Source organism: Camponotus vicinus, unplaced genomic scaffold (assembly GCF_025532165.1).
Source record: "Camponotus vicinus isolate PSW18456_S1 unplaced genomic scaffold, iyCamVici1.0 SCAF_8, whole genome shotgun sequence".
In the NCBI taxonomy this organism is placed as follows: Eukaryota; Metazoa; Arthropoda; class Insecta; order Hymenoptera; family Formicidae; genus Camponotus; species Camponotus vicinus.
Window position 1 is genome coordinate 4,800,443 of NW_028141980.1, and position 16,657 is coordinate 4,817,099.

Below are 16,657 nucleotides of genomic sequence, written 5' to 3' on the forward strand. Positions count from 1 at the left end.
CAATGAACTACTTCTTGTCCAGTGTTGCCAGAAAGCAGACGCGGCTCACACGCACACGGTCAGCGAGGCACGTGTGCGTGTGCGCCGCGTCTTCTATCTGGCAACGTCGCCTCAGTCCACTTTGGAAGAAAAAACGATCTGGCCGATTCCGAGATTCGGCATTGCTGCGTTTATTTATGTATGTAATAAAACGCGAGCACGTGCGTCAATGACATCACTGTTATTTTTAGATTGCACTGAGCGATTTCTTGAGCGATTTTTGCTCGTTTTTCAGCGATTCAACTCCTTATAAATGGAAATAATAAAAATTATAAAAATTGTTATTATACTTATACCATTTAGCAAAAAAAATCAATAAAATTGAAATATATTAAAATTAATATTAATTGAAATATATTAAAATTAATATTAATTGAAATATATTAAAATTAATATTAATATTAATATAATATTAATTTTTAAAACATCAATAAAAATAACAGTTTTAATATTTGTTGCATAAGTTATTTACATATTTTTGAATTATAGATCATATAAATTTATTTTTTTATTGTGTAAGGAAAAATACTTATGTAAAAATACATATTTGTTAAGAAAAAATATTTATTAATGGAAAACAGCAAAAAAATGTAATTGCAATTACATTTTTGTTTTACTGTTTTCTGTTAATAAATACTTTTTCTTAATAAATATGTATTTTTACATAAAGCATTTTTCTGTACATATAAAAAATAGATCTATATAATCTATAAATCAAAATATGTAAATGACTTAACCGTTCTTTTTAATATCGATCTTTGGAAAATTTATTGAAATATAATGAAATTTTATTTATTTATTTTTTTGCTAAATGGTATACCATAATTAATAATTTATATTACTTGTTTTAATATAAGTGTAACATAAATACCTGCATTTAATACATTAAAGTACACTGCGATCTTGGCGTCAGGGTAGCGGACTGGGCTTTTCACCACACGGACTCGGGTTCAAATCCGAGCCGGCAGCGTTATCGCATGATACGATTTTCGTCGCCGTTATCAGCATAAGAAGAGTGTCAACGGCGACGGTATTTATTCCCCCCCCCCCCCCCAATCAGGATATGTGCACGCACCGCCCATACAACCAGGTTCAAGGTCGTTTTTTTTTCTTTAATTATAAAAGAAAAACCATAATATTTATAACGAATTTATTCAATACTACTCCTATATACATACATATACATAGGCTGGTAATTAATTTATTAATTATAGATTATGTGACAAGATGTTTTTAAAAGCAAAGAATAGTAATAAGAATATATAATATTAGCCGATATTATCTTTCATTAAACATATGTGTGTAATTCCAGATAAAATATCGGCTAATATTACATATTCTTATTACTATTCTTTGCTTTTAAAAACATCTTGTCACATAATCTTTAATTAATAAATTAATTACCAGTGTATGTATATGTATGTATATATGTATACACACATGTGTATGTACATGTTCTATGAATATATTTATATAAAATATGAATTGTATATGTAACTATATAAATTGCAGAAAGATGGAAACATGTATACATATGTATATATAATTATTTATTTTATATTTTATATTATTTTTTATATTTTATATTATTCGATAATATTTCTAACAGGAGTAGTATTGAATAAATTCGTTATAAATATTATGGTTTTTCTTTTATAATTAAAGAAAAAAAAACGACCTTGAACCTGGTTGTACGGGCGGTGCGTGCATATATCCTGATTGGGGGGAAGGGGGAATAAATACCGTCGCCGTTGACACTCTCTTTACGCTGATAACGGCGACGAAAATCGTATGCGAAATGTACTCCGAAAACTCGAGTCCGTGTGGTGAGAAGCCTAACGCGCTTCCATGATCCCAAGATCGTAGAGTACTTTATGTTATGCGGGTATTTATGTTGTATTACTTAAAACAAGTGATATAAATTCAAATGTTATATACCTGTATGTCATTTAGCAAAAAGAAAGAAATTAAATATAATTATATTAAAATTAATGTTTGAAAGATGAAATGCATAAAATAACGGTTGTTTTACAAGTTTTATTTACATATTTTCGAATTATACATCATATAGATATATTTTTTTATTATGTAAGGAAAAATCCTTAATGTAAAAATATATATTTGTTAAGAAAAAATATTTATTAATGGAAAACAGCAAAAAAAAATGTAATTGCAATTTACATTATTGTTCTGCTGATTTCTATCAATAAATATTTTGTCTTAACGAATATGTATTTTTAGATAATGATTTTTCTTTACACAATAGAAAAAGTAGATATATATGATTTACAGGGTGGCCGATTTATCTGGACATTGAAATATCTCGAAAACCAAGCCCGAGAGAGAAAAATGTTTCAGACAAAAGTTGTATGGTTTCGAGGGCGCCATAAGAGGGTACCATTGGTTTGACCTTGAAGAGTCATTTAAAGGTCATGCGAAGGTTACTTCAATTTTTTTCAATGGAACACTATATATTTTTGCATATTCTTGTAGCTCATCTTGAGAGCTTTCCAAAACACTATAATAAAGTATTTCTTCATCGAGCACTTTTCGAGTTATGAGACTTGAAATAATTTCTTAATTTTACGTAAACCATAAAATATCTAGTAAAATATTCATTTTTCGATTATCTTACCTTAATACTTTTATGTACAAAATAATGACAGGAATCAATTGGTGTAAAGAAAACATACAGTTGTTTGTAAAAAAAAATAAGGAATTGTTATGCAACTTACATATTTTTTCTTAGAAACAACTATGTGTTTTCTTTACACCAATTGATTCTTTATACCTCTCATTATTTTGTACATAAAAGTATTAAGGTAAGATAATCGAAAAATGAACATTTCACTAGATATTTTATGGTTCATGTAAAATTAAGAAATTATTTCAAGTCTCATAACTCGAAAAGTGCTCCATGAAGAAATACTTTATTATAGTGTTTTGGAAAGCTCTCAAGATGAGCTATAAGAATATGCAAAAATATATAGAATGTTCCATTTAAAAAAATTGAAGTAACCTTCGCATGACCTTCAAATGACTCTTCAAGGTCAAACCAATGGTACCCTCTTATGGCGCCCTCGAAACCATACAACTTTTGTCTGAAACATTTTTCTCTCTCGGGCTTGGTTTTCGAGATATTTCAATGTCCAGATAAATGAGCCACCCTGTATAATTCTAAAACATGTAAATAATTTAGAAAACAAATACTGTTATTTATACATAAGGCGTGCGCAAAAAGTATCGGCTTGGTTAAAATATCTTGAAAACGTTTTTGAAAACAATTTTTCATACAAAAGTTGTAGGGTTTTATATGGCGCATTACATAGCAATATTATTATGATCCTGGAAAGCATGGTCAAGATAACATGAAAGTTCCTTGTTTTTTTTAAGGAAACCTGTTTTCCTGTACATATTCTTGTAGCTTATCTGAAAAGCTAAAAGCTTTTCAAAACACTGTAATAAAATATTTTGTCATTGAGTACTTTTGGAGTTATGGAGCTTGACATAATTTCTTAATTTTGCATTAACCATTAAATATGTAGTAAAATATTCATTTTTATCTTATCTTTACTTTTATGCACAAAGTAACGAGAGGAATAAATTGGCGTAAAGAAAACACAGTTGGTTTTAAAAAATATGTAATTTGCAATTAACAATTATATATTTATTTTGAAAAATGTTCGTCATGTTGTGCATACAAAGATAAAATAAACGAAAAATGAATATTTTACTACATATTTTATAATTTATGCAAAATTAAGAAATTATTTCAAGCCCCATAACTCAAAAATTATTCAAGGAAAAAATAATTTATTACAGTATTTTGAAAAGCTTTCAAGGTAAGCTACAAGAATATGAACAGGAAAACATAGGTTTCCCTTTAATAAATTAAAGGTGTCCTTTACGTGACTTTGAGAATACTTTTCAGAGTAATAATAATATTACTATGCAATGCGCTATATGAAACCCTACAACTTTTGTATGAAACATTTTTTTCCAAAATCTCGTTTTCAATATATTTTACCAGTCCGGTATTTTTTGCGCACCCTGTATATTGACGCGATGTCATGTATCGCGGAGCAAGTCAACTCATGTTCGCATGCAGTGATGCCAGAATAGATACGCTGGCAGCACTGTTCACATGCGTGCGCCTGTCTATTGCACAGATACTCCGTATCGCGCGGTGCAGGACGTACGTACGTAACAAGAAAAGCGCGCGCGACTGTTATAACACGTTACTGTTATAACCTGATCGTATCGATAAAAGATCGTAGCGATATAGTGAAAAACTAATAAAATAAATTTTTATTTGTGTTGTTTATTTTGTAGTGTTAGAGTTTTTAGTGTATCACAGTGTGTCTACATAATGGGGCGAAAGTATGATAAAATACATTTGCCTCTGACTCGGCGCAGAGCTTCCTTCAAGAAAGGCTGGTTTATAAGGTGAGCATATTTCCATTGATACATATATGTGCATACATATACGAGGGTAGGGTGAAAAGTTTCGGGCCTCACATAGAAATGGCGTTATTATGCTTATTTTTTTGGCGGCGTTGCATGATTTCATATTTCATCAAATTACTCCGAAAGTTTCAAGTCGATGCGTTACTTAATTTAGTCAGTCAAAACTATATGAAGTAACGCATCGACTTGAAACTTTTGTGGTAACTTGATGAAATATGAAATCATGCAACGCCGCCAAAAAAATAAGCATAATAACGCCATTTCTATGTGAGGCCCGAAACTTTTCACCCTACCCTCGTATACATACATACATACATACATACATACATGCATACATACATACATACATGCGTGCATAAATAAAATACGTCCATAGATTTTAAAAATAATTATAAATTTTCAGTTAGAAATATTTATAAAATATATAAATATAAAATAATATAATAAATGTTTTTTTAAAATTTTAACAATGCTACAGAAAAGAAAGAAAATAGTAATTGAATTGAAAAAATATATATAAAATTATATACATTATGTACATATTTTATACATATTTAAAATATTATGTTTTGAAAATTTGTTCCACTGTATTTAAAAATTTAAATTTTTAAATCTTTATTTAAATATAATTTTTCATAAATATAATAAATATATTAAATTTAAATTATTTTCATAAAGATATTATTATAAAGAAGATTAATTTTGAAAAATGTAACAAAAATAATATATAAATAAATTTGGAATTACTGCTACATGATATTGAACATTTTATAAATATTCAATATCATATAGCAGTAATTCCAATTTATATATTATTTTTGTAACATTTTTCAAAATTAATCTTCTTTATAATATATCTTTAGTAAAATAATTTAAATTTAATATTTATGAAAAAAATTTAAATTTTTAAATAAAGTAGAATAAATTTTCAAAACATAATATTTTAAATATGTATAAAATATTTACATAATGTATATAATTTTATATATATTTTTTCAATTCAATTACTATTTTATTTCTTACATTTTGTAGCATTGTTAAAATTTTTAAAAAACATTTATTATATTATTTTATATTTATATATTTTATAACAACAAGTTTATATAATGGGTATTTAAAAAATGTCGCATACGTTCACCGCCATTCGATGAAGAATAAAAATTGAAGAAAAAATATGTAATACTATTTTTTTATGTGATAAATAGTTTCATCGCATATTGTTATCAGGTAGTGTGAAATTATAAGAGTAAACGAGCGGCGGAATCACAGCCTTCCGCGCTTCACGCGTTTCGCTATTTGCTTACTGTTGCAGTTCTGCGCTGATTGATTGATTACAATAATTACTTGCAATGAAACTATTCATTGCATCGAAAAATAGAATTACACGTTTTTTCTTAGATTTTTATTCTCTATCTAATGGCGCAAAGCGTATGCGGCACTTTTGAATATTTTGTATACCAATGATATTGAAAAAAATTACAATTTCTGAAACATTTTTTGCAGTCTTTTGTTTATTTTGTACTTAAAAATAAGTTATACTAAGTAAAATCATTTAAAATAAGTTATGTATTTTTTTGTAGTAGTTGTGTAGTAGTTGTAGTAGTTAGTGCCAGAAGCCATCTATTCGTGTGCTGGTAATTTTTATTAATACTTTGCTCCAGATACGGTTTGCATGTGCGTTCTGCAAAAAATCCAGAGGCGATCTATTCGTGTGCTGGTAATTTTTATTAATACTTTGCTCCAGATACGGTTTGCATGTGCGTTCTGCAAAAAATCCAGAGGCGATCTATTCGTGTGCTGGTAATTTTTATTAATACTTTGCTGCAGATACGGTTTGCATGTGCGTTCTGCAAAAAATCCGGAGGCGATCTATTCATGTGCTGGTAATTTTTATAAATACTTTGCTTCAGTTACGGTATGCATGTGCGTTCTGAAAAAAATCCAGAGGCGATCTATTCGTGTGCTGGTAATTTTTATTAATACTTTGCTCCAGATACGGTTTGCATGTGCGTTCTGCAAAAAATCCAGAGGCGATCTATTCGTGTGCTGGTAATTTTTATAAATACTTTGCTTCAGTTACGGTATGCATGTGCGTTCTGAAAAAAATCCAGAAGCGATCTATTCGTGTGCTAGTAATTTTTATAAGTATTTTGCTCCAGATACGGTGTGCGTTTTTATAAAATTGTTATAAAATATTTCAAGCATTTTTGTTTGCAAAAATTATGTACTGTATTATAATTAATTTTTGTAGCTATTCGATCAAAACTAAACAAAAGACTGCACTTATTTTTGAGAGATTAAACGTTCATATTTTTTTCAAGTTTTTATTATTTTTTAATATTTTACAAATACTAATCCATTAATTTTTCTTTACAGGCGGCAGTTATTGAGGCAAATCGAAAAAGAAATAAACTCTAGGAATGCTTGCGTTAGTAAGGGTACTAACAATGAATCCATCGATTTTAAGAAATCGGTGGAATTACTTCCCGATATGATGGATTCGAAAGTTGGTGCCCAAAGTATTCAATGCCTAGAGTCAACTTCAGAGTCAGGTATGTATTATGATAATGTTGACAACTGCGACGATAACAATACACTTGTTATCGATAATAAAGACCTTCTAGATTCTTTTTGTATCGAGGAAAATTTGCCCGTCGAATTGTCGAATTGTCGATATTTCTTTTATGTGGAATGAAATCCATAGAACTTTCAATAATCATGCACGAGGAATAGAGTGCCAATTTAAAGATTGGAAACTCATAAATTCTTATCGTCGTGGGCTCATGACGCAATTGTTCTTCAAATGCCAAATGTGCCATTATGAACATCTGGTCAGAACCCACAGAGCCAAAAACATTGGACATAAATACGGCTGCTGTAGCAGGAACTATCACAGTTGGAATTGGTTTTGCCCAATTGGAAGAACTGTGTGCAGCTATGAACATTCCATGTATGTCCGATAAAACTTATATGAAATATCGAGAAAATGTAATCGATGATTTTGAGACAACAGCTATGGAAAATATGAAAATAGCTGGCGAAGTTGAAAAGCAACTCGCTCTCGAAAGAAAAGAAACAATAAACGGTATTCCGTATATAACTGTTATAGCGGATGGTAGTTGGATGAAGAGATCGTATGGTAACGCCTACGATTCTCTTTCCGGCGTTGGTGCAATAATTGGTTACCGCACAAAAAAGATTCTTTTTGTCGGTGTCCGCAATAAATTTTGCACGATATGTGATATAGCGGAAAGAAATAGAATCGAACCAAAACACCATAAATGTTACAAAAATTTCGATCGTAACGCAAGTTCCACAAGTATGGAGAGCGATGCCATAGCAGAAGGCTTTAAAAGTAGCCTGGAAATGCATGGAATAATCTATAGAACAATTATTGCCGATGGTGATAGCAGCGTATATCAGATCATCGTTGATAGCAGACCATATCGCGAACAAATGATCACCGTGAAAAAAATTGAATGTACAAATCATTTGCTTCGCAATCTGTGCAAAAAGTTGAGGATTGTAGCAGAAACAATTCAGCAAAAAATGCAAAGAAAGCGTGGTTTCGTCTATCTACGAAATGTTGTAAAAAACAACATTTTGAAGATACGAAAAGAAGTGATAAAAGCAATCGATTTACGAGGAAAAGAAGAGCAACCTGACCATTATAAGGCTATGGAATTGCAAAAAGATATATTAAATATTCCTAGCCATATATTTGGTGAACATAAACGCTGTAAAGAACGCGGTCGAATTTGTGACTGTGCTGACGAAATGAAGAAAAATTATGTATCGTTTCTCAAGTTGCACGGTCTTTATCAAAAAATAGAGAGTGCTATGATATATTTAAGCGCTTATTCGGATAGCTTATTGCTGAAATTAACGAATAATCCTGCAGAATCATTCAACTCGATAATCTGCAAAGAAATTGGTGGAAAACGCATCAATTTTGGTAATCGAGGCTCCTATAATGCTAGAATTGCGGGGGCAGTTGTACAATATAATACACAACAAGTTCTCACGCAAGTGCATCAAAATATATCTAAAAGTGTTCCTTCCATTATCGAGACTTTGGAAAAGCGACGACAAGCAAAAGTTGCAAGAACCAGAGAATCTCGAGAAATGAATGGAAGGCAAAAAAAGTTTAAGCGGGAATCAGGAACAGATTGCTATTATGGTCCGCAATCACAAAAACCGGATCTCCCACTTGATGTTTTTGAGCAACTTCGACAAAATCATTTGGAAAAGTTGCTTGAAAATGCCAAAAATTGGAGACAAATTGAACGTGATACAATGGAGCAAAGTGAATCTGATTTGTGGCACTCGTTGAGACAGGAAATGTTGACGGCGTCTAATTTTGGAATCGTATGTCGCATGAGACCGACAACGTCTTGCGCCTCAATTGTAAAAAATATTTTATTTCCTCCTTCAATCGATACCGCGGCAATGAAATATGGTCGCGAGAAAGAAAATATTGCGAAAACAGAATTGGCCATAACATTAAAAAAGGAGATTAAAACTTGCGGATTATTCATTGACATAGAAAATCCATGCTTAGGTGCTTCTCCTGATGGACTCATTGATAAAGATGGTCTGATAGAAATAAAATGTCCTCTGTCAGCTGAGCATTTAACAGCGGAAGAGGCCATAAAAACGCTGCCTCAACTAAAAGGCATCTTTGATAAGAAAAATTCAAATAAGATGAATCAGAATCATCGATTTTTCTATCAAATTCAAGGGCAGTTAAATATAACACAGCGAGATTATTGTATTTTCGCTGTATGGACGCCAAAAAGCATGAAAATAGTACGTGTTAATAGGGACAATGTATTTTGGAATAATAAAATGCTGCCCTTTTTAACACGTTTCTATTATGATTGCATGCTTCCAGAAATCTTGGATAGTCGGCATAATAGGCATATGCCAATTAGAAATCCAAAATACATAATTGAAGCTCAACAAGAAGCAGCGAAAAAAATAATTAATCGAAAAAGTCTTCGACAATGTAATTCAGAAGACGAAAACATTATCCAAAAAGATGAATGTTTCGAATCTGAAATAAATGTTTCGAATATTTTAGCAATGGAAGCAACTATTGTTACTGCTCCGAGTGCAGAACAAGATGACGATTGCATCGTTATTAGTTACTCCAAAAATAGAGAACTAACTGAAGACGATATAATAAAGCAAAGAGAATTTTTAGATAATTCAGTTGCTCCTTTATATGTAGTAAAGGATAATGTTTTACCTATAGATAGCAAAATAAATGACGAATCATTAGACCTACTTTTACGCGTTATAAGAGATGATTCTCATTTTGAAACACAAAGTGTGCTATATTTGGAATATCCTCATATAATTGTAGCAAGTCGTAGCGACAAAAGCTTACAAATTATATTGGAGGAAATTGTAGTGATCATTGGCGATGTATTTTTTTTGACGGCACCAAACTTTGAGTGTACGATAGTTTACCTGGTTGTACATACGATAAATTGGTGCCTAAAGAAAAAAATTATATTCATCGCCGTTATCCACAAATTAATAAAAATAATATAATATTTGAAACGGTTCAAGCACAACCTGATGGTATATCCTGTGGAATTTATGCTGCAGCTTTCGCTACAACTATAGCCTTAGGAGGAAATCCTTGTACGGAGAAATATTCCACTAATGTGAAATATATGAGACAACATTTTTTAAAAATTGTAGCAGAAAATAGACTGTCGCCTTTTCCAAAATGAATATCGTTGGAAAAAGACGTCTCAATGCAAATATCTCGTTTGCATATATCGGAGAGACGAAAAAAATACATATATTATATGTATATTATATATGGTTGCGTTTCACGGGAATGGGCGATGGAGGGGCCCATTCTATTCTCGATATAAATATATTATTTCGAGGCAACAAATGTATTGTGAATATTTCTAAATAGTATTTGTAAATTTTACAAATATACAATATTACTTCAAATAATGTGCACAATACATTTAATATTATTAGCTTTTGATTACATCGATTAGTAAACGAGTCGTGTATAATTTGTAATTTGTTAAAAAAGTTATACGCAAATATCCTTTTTATTGTATATACAAAATGTCGCAGCGTATTATAAATAAACGCTTGTAGAGCGCAGTAAATTGAACAACAGTCCCATATCATTTTGCACGATTGTCGCAATAATAACAGAAATATTGAATAAAATCGGACGAATGTGTGTGTGTGTGTGTGTTTGAGAGAGAGAAAGAAAGAGAGAGAAAAGTTCGGCCACTCGTGCTATAGCATGGGCCAGACATTTTGTCGGCACGCGGCAAGGGGACGGTTAGCGCGGCCGGCGATAGTGGTGTAACCAATATAGCACGAGTGGCCGAACGTTTCTTTCTCTCTCTTTCTTTCTTTCAAACACACACACACACATTAGTCCGATTTTATTCAATATTTCTGTTATTATTACGACAATTGTGCAAAATGATGTGGGACTGTTGTTCAATTTACTGCGCTCTACAAGCGCTTATTTATAATATGCTGCGACATTCTGTATATACAATAAAAAGAATATTTGCGTATAACTTTTTTAACAAATTACAAATTATACACGACTCGTTTACTAATCGATGTAATCAAAAGCTAATAATATTAAATGTATTGCACGTAGTGCACGTTATCAAAAGCTAATAATATTAAATGTATTGCATGTAGTGCACGTTATTTGAAGTAATATTGTATATTTGTAAAATTTACAAATAATATTTATAAATATATTCACAATATGATTTTATTATACATATCAGTATTTTGACAATATATATTTTTCTACATTTTTCATATATTTTTATATATTTTATATATTTTCATATATATATATATATATATATATAATCATATTTTTATTATATATATAAAGACATAACTAATGAGAGTAATAGTAGAATTGTGCAATATGTATGCAATAAAGACAGATCTATGCTCTAAAATCGTTGCTTGTACGAGATGATAGATCAGTGAAAATGCAACATTTTTTGTTCCAATAAACACAATTAAACACAATGTAACGAAAAGCTTTCGCATTGCTCTTTCTAAAATATGCATGTCTTTTTATATTAGATAAGAATGTCGGTAACATAACTATAAGTGTTGGTAATGTACCGACACTTTTAGTTATGTTAAAATGAGGGCGCCTACCCGTCGGAGTTCGGCTGCGACTCCGGCATCCTCTTAAGGGCCTGGGCATATAAAAAAACGTAAATAGTAAACAAATTAACAGTCTTGTTACATTACTGTTAGGTTATTTTGTTACACTCCATTAATATTATCAGAATATCACAAAGTTATATTAACATTGATACAAGCATATTATGTAACAATTACACAATTTTTGTTACATAACTGTAATGCCAAAACGATATATAACAGTTATATTACCTGCATGTAGCAAATTTTACATTACATGTAACTTTCATGTTATATTGCCGTTATAAAACGTGTTCACTGGGCTATTACGATCATTTACATCAAATGGTAATTATTTAAAATATTACTGCTTACCTCCAAATATCGATAAATTTGACGCACTTTTATAAAAATCTAGCGTAGAAAATCGTCGCCTATCTGTTCCGCAAATCGGGATATTTATTGTTAAAATTTTTAGGTTAAGAAACTTGTTGCTTACTGACGAAACGTGGCGCGACTGCGCGACATGAGTATGCGCTCTGTAGGCAGTAACGCGATAATCATTTTTCGAATATTCTATTATACAAAACTCTTGAATATTTGAAAAGTCAAATTCGAAGAATATTCTATAAAACGTACATAATATTATTTAATTACGAATATTCGACATTAAATTATAGAGAAGATTCATATTCCTATATCAATATTAAAATATTCATTTAAGAATATTCGTATAGAAAGAGCTATGAAATATACAATTAGAATATTCATTTTAAAATATTCGCTTAGGAAGAGCTATAGAAACATACAGGAATATTGTGTGCTGGCTGGGTATTGTTTAATATAACTTATACAAATAAAAAGAGAGAGAGAAAGACAGATAGACAGACAGAAATAGAGAGAGCTTGTGTGTTTGTGTATGTGTGTGTGTTCTACGTATTATGTGTGTGTGACTGTATTATTAAGAATTAAATTTAAAGTTCCAGCTAACAATAAGTCTGAGTAGTCATTATCATGTAGCATCATAGCACTATCTAAGTGTTTCATAAAAATATGCAAATTGTGCAGTACTAATAATAGAAATGTCTCTTTTTATACAGTGAGGATTTAGAACATTGCTTAATAAATAATACCTCATTTATTTACATAAATATTAACATAAATATTAACAATTAATTGATCTTAATTATTTATCTCCAACTCGGTTTGACGCACTGATGTACACACATAAAGGTTGTACACAAATTTACAATAACATAAATCATTAAATAAATAAAAAAATAAGAACAATTATTATTGTTATTTAATACAAATAATAATAACTTATATTATTATAATTATATTAATGTTTTAATTACTTATGTTATTGTAAATTTATGTACAATAATCTTTAGTCTGCATCAGTATGCACTAATGCATCTAACCGAATTCGTGAATAAATGTCATACGAAACGTCGTTGATTGTTTAATTTACTAATATAAGAAGTACCCAACTATAATAAGTGCGTGCCTAACATAAGGTTTGTTCGCGTTGCTTGCACCTTTTACACTTCAATTCTAGTGAGTTCTCTAGGAATATATATAATAAATGTATTATTTTATTTAGTTATTTATACAAATCAACTCGAACGCCAAAGTGCACATAAGTTATCAAAATGGCGTACGAAGTAAATATTAATGAAATATTAGATAATATAGAAGAAATAATGGATACGTCTGACGACGATGATTTACTTTTACCTCCAGTTCCAGCATATCCGGAGGCTATCTACTATGCTGGTATGTAAATAGTATATATATTTTGCTTAATAAAATAAATAAAATGTTTATTATAATACTAATAATTAACAAATATTAATACAAATACTAATATTAATATTAATAATTATTTACTGATAAAAGAACAATTTCTGTATATTTTTATATTTCAGATGACGAAATGCTATATTTAATACAATTAGGATTAAGAGGTGTTCAACGTATTCATCACATTAAAATTAATAATTATATAGAAAATGTTGTTCAAAATTATATTAATAAAGATTTTATAATGCATTTTCGTTTGTCACGTCCAGTTGCATATAATCTTATTAAGCGTTTTACAACATCTGAAATCTTTACATCTCTACAAGGTATTTCACTATTTATTATTTATTTTCAAACAGCATATAATTTGTAATATTAGAAATTGTATATTTATTTAATAGACTAATTTATAAAATAGATATTATAAAATAGAATTTATAAAATAGGTAGTATTATTGTTTATTGGTAAATATATTTATCAAAGCTATTCAACATTGCAGAATATGCAGGATATGCACCAATTTCGGCAGAAAAACATATTTTAACATATTTGTGGTATCTTGGACATGAAAGCGCAGGATATCGCGATGTCGCTGATCGGTTTGGCATTACAATTAGTACATTGCATGTCATTTTAACAAGAGTAACACATTTTGTAATGCAGCTTGCTCCACATATAATAAAATTTCCTACATTACAAGAAAAAGAAGAATGGCATATTTCTTGGAAAAGAAACAGTTTCCTGGAATCATTGGTATCACATTTATAATCCATTTTTGTTATATTATTATGTGTAAATATTATTTATAATTTATTCATACTAGAACAACACAGGCGCGCGCTACGCGCGCGCCATTTAGCTTTCTATCAATAATTTAAATAAATATATAAGCATCAATACACAATATTAATATAATTAACTAATTTTTTAAATGTTATTTTGAAAGATACACACACATACACAACATAAAGGCCATTCCACAATAGGTCCAATCAGCTGACAAGTTGCTTTGCTTTTGGTCAATCCACAACTGTCAACTGACAGCCGGGGCACTTGCAACCTATTGTGGAATGACCCTAACAGTAATATACAACATATACATATAAACGTATACAAAGAAGAATTATAGTAACTTGTAATTATGTCAAATTTTTATTAGATTATTAAAATTCTACATTTAAATTAAATTAAATGTATATTTAATATTATTTCAAATTAAACAATAAACAACAAATCTAATAACATTAATTAACTTTTTTTAATAATATGCAACAATAAACAATTTGATTAAAGTAATAATAACTTCTGTCTTTTTTTGTTCACTTAAGTTCCATTATTACATATTTTTTTTATTCTGCAAACACAGATATATATTTTTTTTATATTTAAAATATGTATTCCGTAAATATCTATTATATAATATTAATATATGTATTATATATAATATTTTTATTTTATTTAAATTTTTATTATAGTTGAATTATAAAATAGAAAAGAAAACAAATATAAATTTTTATTTACTTGTGAATTTTTATTTATTGATACATCTTCATTAATTTTTCTTTTTTTTGGAGTATGTACTCCTTTCAATAATTGTAGCATCGATATATGCCCATCAAGCTTACGTATATCTTTTATTGAATTGACTATTAAATATGGAGGTTCTATAATGAAGTAGAAAAATATATAAAATTATGAGTTTGTTTCCATTACATTACAAACATTTGTGTTAATATATATATAAAGGCTTATTTTATATTTATTAGTATATGTATACAATGCACGCACGCACGCACGCACGCACGCACGCACGCACGCACGCACGCACGCACGCACGCACGCACGCACGCACGCACGCACGCACGCACGCACGCACGCACGCACGCACGCACGCACGCACGCACGCACGCACGCACGCACGCACGCACGCACGCACGCACGCACGCACGCACGCACGCACGCACGCACGCACGCACGCACGCACGCACGCACGCACGCACGCACGCACGCACGCACGCACGCACGCACGCACGCACGCACGCACGCACGCACGCACGCACGCACGCACGCACGCACGCACGCACGCACGCACGCACGCACGCACGCACGCACGCACGCACGCACGCACGCACGCACGCACGCACGCACGCACGCACGCACGCACGCACGCACGCACGCACGCACGCACGCACGCACGCACGCACGCACGCACGCACGCACGCACGCACGCACGCACGCACGCACGCACGCACGCACGCACGCACGCACGCACGCACGCACGCACGCACGCACGCACGCACGCACGCACGCACGCACGCACGCACGCACGCACGCACGCACGCACGCACGCACGCACGCACGCACGCACGCACGCACGCACGCACGCACGCACGCACGCACGCACGCACGCACGCACGCACGCACGCACGCACGCACGCACGCACGCACGCACGCACGCACGCACGCACGCACGCACGCACGCACGCACGCACGCACGCACGCACGCACGCACGCACGCACGCACGCACGCACGCACGCACGCACGCACGCACGCACGCACGCACGCACGCACGCACGCACGCACGCACGCACGCACGCACGCACGCACGCACGCACGCACGCACGCACGCACGCACGCACGCACGCACGCACGCACGCACGCACGCACGCACGCACGCACGCACGCACGCACGCACGCACGCACGCACGCACGCACGCACGCACGCACGCACGCACGCACGCACGCACGCACGCACGCACGCACGCACGCACGCACGCACGCACGCACGCACGCACGCACGCACGCACGCACGCACGCACGCACGCACGCACGCACGCACGCACGCACGCACGCACGCACGCACGCACGCACGCACGCACGCACGCACGCACGCACGCACGCACGCACGCACGCACGCACGCACGCACGCACGCACGCACGCACGCACGCACGCACGCACGCACGCACGCACGCACGCACGCACGCACGCACGCACGCACGCACGCACGCACGCACGCACGCACGCACGCACGCACGCACGCACGCACGCACGCACGCACGCACGCACGCACGCACGCACGCACGCACGCACGCACGCACGCACGCACGCACGCACGCACGCACGCACGCACGCACGCACGCACGCACGCACGCACGCACGCACGCACGCA

The 16,657-nt window shown here is 33.3% G+C and overlaps 1 pseudogene; it reads left to right on the top strand.

Moving 5' to 3' along the window:
* The first annotated feature begins 6,886 nt into the window (after positions 1–6,886).
* LOC145976025 (uncharacterized) lies at positions 6,887–10,250 on the top strand (annotated as a pseudogene).
* Positions 10,251–16,657: the final 6,407 nt, after the last annotated feature.